Source organism: Tripterygium wilfordii, chromosome 21, assembly GCF_013401445.1.
Source record: "Tripterygium wilfordii isolate XIE 37 chromosome 21, ASM1340144v1, whole genome shotgun sequence".
NCBI lineage: Eukaryota > Viridiplantae > Streptophyta > Magnoliopsida > Celastrales > Celastraceae > Tripterygium > Tripterygium wilfordii.
In genome coordinates, this window is record NC_052252.1 from 12,653,373 (window position 1) to 12,659,372 (window position 6,000).

Below are 6,000 nucleotides of genomic sequence, written 5' to 3' on the forward strand. Positions count from 1 at the left end.
AACCATCCGTTAACTTATCATCTTCCAGCAACACAAAAGATCTAATCTTATTTTCAATATGAACAGGTAACAAATCAGACAGCAACTCCCAACTCCAACCTTCCCCTTTACGCCAATAATTAGTGATTGTTCTATGCATCTCCACCAAGTTTATTTCCTTCAAACACATATTAATAAGAGGCCCACATCCCAGCCAATTATCAAGCCAAAATAATGTTTTATATCCGTTTTTAACTAGAGCCCACACCCCTGTTTTTAACACTGGAACAGCAGTAACAATACCTCGCCAAATATTAGAGGCCCCTGCCTTCTCCTGGATTTTCTCCAAACTTATTTTAGCCCGCATGTACTTACTACTGAGAACTCGTGCCCATAAACTCGAGCTTTCTTGAATCATTCTCCAACCCAATTTAGCAAGAAATGCAATGTTCATATGCTGCATCTTTCTTAGTCCTAAACCTCCTGCCTTGATAGGCTTAGTTACCGAGTCCCAACTAATAAGGCTAGTCTTCCTCTTCTCTTCATTCCCACCCCATATGAACCTCCTAATCATCCTTTCAATATGCAAACAAACCCCTGTAGGGATTAAAGAGGTCTGCATCACATAAGAAGGAATGGTAGAAAGAACCGGCTGGGCTAACACAATTCTCCCTGCAAAAGAAAGATACTGATTTTGCCAACCTTCTAATCTTCCAGAAATACGGTCAATGACATGTTGATAATTCCCTGCTCTAACTCTTCCATGCATAGAATACGTTCCCAGATATTTCCCCAAGTCATGCGTTAGGGGAATCCCAGACTTCATAGAGAGACTATGAGCCAAATCCAAATCAACATTTTTTGAAACAAACATCTGGGATTTAGCAAAGCTGACCTTTTGCCCCGAGCTTTCACAAAACATATTCAGGCAGTTCATCACCACTTGTAATTGATCAATAGTAGCCTTCGCGAAAAGTACTAAATCATCTGCAAAAAATAAATGAGTGAGACCTGGACCTTGTCTAGACAATTTAATAGGCTTCCAATCCCCTCGAATGGCCGCTCTGTTGATAAGATGGCCTAATCTTTCAATACAAAGAACAAACAAATAAGGAGAAAGTGATGGATCGTACTTAACACAAGAGGGGGGGTGAATTGTGTCCCCAAATTCCGATAGGAATCTCTTTTTATAATTTAAAAGGAAATCAATGTCAATTAACAATTAGCACACAAATTTGGACTATAATGATTATCTTAATCAATATTCATTTCAATGCAAGATGTGATACAATATGGTGAATGATCAATTATCAAATAATCAAGGAATTGCAAAAACAGATTTTTTAAACAACACACTGCGCACAGATTTTACAACTCAAATTTCACCTAGCAAATCAAGTCAGAATTCAATGCAATTTGGTATGCAGTATCACAACACCCTAATGAATACTATATCAAAAATTCAGATTAAAATTCAAAGTTTAGCTATGTGAACAGTGCACGGACAGACTAGTGGTTCAGAAAATTCTGCAATCAAAACACTTAATCAATCAACAAGCAAGCAATGCAATCAAGAAAGTCCACACAACAATTTATAGTAGTTCGGAGACTCTTCTCCTACATCTACTACCTAGGTTCACCAACCTAGGATTTTCCAACCTCCACTAAGGATGTGGTTTTCTCAAGAGCTCCACAAAACTCACAAGGGTTTTTAGGTCACCCTTAAAACTGAAGATTTCAAGATAATCTTCAAACTTTACAACCAAGGGTTTCAAGCACTCCCTTAAACTCAACCTCAACAAGGTTTTTGCCCAATGAAGGGACTTTTACAAGTGTTCGGTATAAATGGTTCACTCAAGGTTTGCACTAAGCAAATGGGGTTGAGGAACACTCTAGAATCACAATATCACCTCACGGGTTGGATAGAAAATGAAGAATAATGAGGATTTTCGAATCTGAAAATAAGAAGCCAAATGAGAAGCACTCCCTCTTTGCAAAAGCAAAATAGTGAGGAAGCCTTTAGAGTGGCTTGGGTAGAAGCTTGGATTCAATGGCACAAACTAGCTTGGAAGCTTTGAGAACAAGAATTTCTTCAATGTAATTTTGGCTTCTCCAAGTTGGAATGAGGAAGAACCCCTCTTTATAATTTACCAAGCTCTTGTGATTTCCACCATTGGATCTTTTTCTATCTTCAAATCTCGACCTTCAATTACATGTGCAAATCTTGGCCATTGAATGAATAGATCATTAAATCTCAACCTTGCAATATGTAGCCGTTGCACTTGCATCATTTTCCAAGTCTAGCTTTCCAAGATTTGAGTTGTCATGTGCACTTGCAGCCATCTTTGACAATTTGATCAAACTTGCACCAAATCTTGACCTTGGTATCTCCAACAATTTTGTCATCTTTGACCATTTGATCAAACTTACACCAAATCTTGGCCTTGGTATCTCCAATGATTTCCTACAAAATGTGTAGCAACTTGCAACCATCTTTGACTCCAAAAATCAAGTAAGATCTTCTTTTAAGTCAAAAATTGCAAGCAAGAATATGGTCTTATGCACAACCATTGGATTCACCTTTTAAATGGTCATCTTAACCCTTCAAGTCTTGTTGTAATCTGATCCATTCATAATTCAAAACAATTCAATCTCAGCCATAGATTAGTGTACCATTGGAGCTTGTAGTCTTCAAGAATATCTTCATAATCTAAGTCTTGTCTAGTTGCAAAATATACTTTCTCATCTCTTACAAATTTCAACCATTGCATTTGTCCTTTAGCTTCATCAATTGTCTTCTCACAAAAATCTTATCATTGACCTCAATAAAGGAAACATGTGCAAGATCTTGTTTGATGAAGATAAGAGATCCTTCACGTGACCAAACATGTCCCTCCAATCTTGACTTCAAACTCTGAATTTGGCAGCACCAATATATCCATATTATACAGCCCTAAGGCTAGTTCCAATCATCAATCAAAATGCCTTAGTGGAAGGTTGATGAACATAGGTTTTTCTTGGTTTTCTAGAGATCCAAGCTCATACTCGAAAACCAGACTTCAATTCACTTGAGCATACTGAATTCTGAGTCATATGAGACCACAATGATGATTAACCTACAAGGAAATAGGAGGTAGAACTCCCCAATTGCATGTAAGCTCAAAGAGAGCTTCATATAGAGCGCATAGGTTAATTACATTAGAAAAACAACCCAGAAAATTCATATTACTGCATGATAAATCATTTTATATATATTAGAATGTCCATATAAAATTTCATAACAATCGGAAATCGTTTGGTCACTCAACCAAGCAAATAAGTCACTAATAGTGAAACCGATGAATTCTAAGTGTAAATTCAATGTCATTTTGCAAACTCAGTGTAAATGACCTTTTCTCTTGAACTTTACTAGGTCAAATATGTTCATAGTGATAAAACTAAGATGCACACGAAATTTCATTTAAATCGGAGTTCATTTGGTTCACCACGTTCACAAAGAACACATATGCACAAAATTAGGTAAAACCTAGTTTTGGCGGAATTTAAGCATATGACCAAATATATATGTGATGCACTTAATTTATCATGATTATAGTCCTAAAACATATATTAGACCTTCATGTGCATGTGGTTCAAGTTTCAAGTCATTTGGACCTAAGTAAGATAAATTATGATCATTAGAAGATTAATGCCCTAACTTAGTCCATGTATGTTTGTTTCCAAAACTTAATTTCCAGCACTATCCCAAAAATATATAGATACCAAATTCACATAGAGATATACATAAGCCTTCATTTGTATATGCACAATTAAGATATTAAACAATTAACCAAATAACCATTTAAGCATGTTTTCTAGCATTTTAGGATATGTTCAAGTCAAACATGCTCACACACATTTTAGTATACAATCATACACAATCATCAAAAACACAATGTTGACCTAGACACTAAGTTTTGGTCCAACACTTCCTTCATATTCCATTCGTATAAATATTCAAAAGTAAGAATCAGCATAAACCAATATCTTCCTCAAGAAATCTTCAAGGATGGATACTCCTAACTCTCCACCTGCAAAAAGGTCTAGAACTGATGAAGGTTCTACTTCTAAAGAAGAAGAAGGTGGAGATGATCCCAGATTCAACCTCTCCCCTATAAGGGAAGACGTATATGAGGATGATCCCCAGAAAACCATCGAATCTCTACAAGAAGCTTTGATGGAAACCAAAAGGAGACTTAAAAAAGCAACCGACAAAGTTCAAGACTACAAAAGGCAACTTATGGTTTCAAGGTATGCCATACAAGGTGTTCGATATATGTCATGGGGCAGACAAGCAAGTACTCATGACCCAGATAAATTGCACGAAGCAATCACTGAGATCACAGTACAACTTGGATCTGTTGCAGATGGAATAGACAGTGTTCTTTATACCCTAGAATAAAATTCCTGTCCAACAGAAAAGGCATCTCCTTGGCGGATCCCTCTGCCCGGATTAAACCAGTCCAAAGTATTACCATTCCAAACTAGGGCTGGGACTGGGTCGGGTCGGTTGATTATCGGCCAATTATCGGCCCGACCCGACCAACCGACTTTGCATAAATATGAAAACCATTATCGGCCCGACCTTTGTGGGTCGGGTAATGGTTGACAACCGACAAAGTCGGTTGCTCAATGGGTCGGTTGATGGTAACAACCGACTTTCAACTCATCATATATAAATAATTAAATATGTAATTATCTATTAAGTATTAATTGTATCAAATATAAATTAATAAAATGAGGAAAAAACTAAAAGCATAATTTTATTAATTTAACTAATAATATGGTAATATATATTAATTTAACTAATAATATAGTTAATATTTATACTTTTATATTAATTTTTTAAAATAGTCGGTTGGCCGATAATTATCGACCAACCGACTTTAAGGTATTTTAAAAACCATCAACCGACCCATCTATACATGGGTCGGGTGATATTATCGGCCCGACTTTGTGGGTCGGTTGATGGTTGATTATCATTTGGCCGATAATGGGTCGGTTGACCGGTAATGGCCGATAAAACCGACCCAGTCCCAGCCCTATTCCAAACTATCGCCATCCGAGAACTTGTAACACACTGCATGATATTCCTAACCCATACTTTATCCAAGCCAATCTCCTTTAAGGTATCTTGAATAAAATCCCATGAGAGTCTATCATAAGCCTTTTCCAGGTCGATTTTGATTGCCATAAATCCTGTCCCACTCATTTTCTTCCCCATTGAATGAAGTACTTCTTGATAAACCACAATATTATCAGAAATTTGCCTACCTGGCACAAAACTACTTTGATTGGGAGCGACTATATCAGGAAGGATCCGCTGAAGTCGATAAGTCATCGATTTAGTAATCACCTTATACCCCACATTGCAAAGACTAATCGGACGAAATTGACTGACATACTCAGGGGCTCTAACTTTTGGAATTAACACCAAAAGTGTGTCATTGACCCCTTGCGGCATCACACCTGTAGCCAAGAAGTCCAACGCAAAATGGCACAGTGATTGCCCTACAGTAGCCCACATTTTTTGATAAAAACCTGCGTGCATCCCATCCGGACCTGGGGCCTTTAGGGGAGCCAGATCAAAAAGAGATTGCTTAATTTCCTCAGCAGTAAAAGGTCTCGATATTCCTTCAAATTGGTCTGTCGTTAGTGAAGGGAAACACCCTGTAGGCAGCAAAGAAAAATCGCAGCTGTTGTCTACTGAAAATAACTGTTGAAAATATTCTTGAACCAATTTTTGTAACACTACTGTATCTGAAATCCATTCTCCATCTGTACCTTTCAACATTTCAACTTTATTCCGGCTTCTACGAATGAGAGTAGAGGCATGATAGAATTTTGTATTATGATCCCCAGAGCGAATCCAATTTTCTATAGATTTTTGGTGCCATAACAACTCCTCCTGATAAAGGACCATATCTAATTCCTTCCTTAATTTAACTTCCAAAAGATGAAGTCTATGAGAGAATCGGTCTG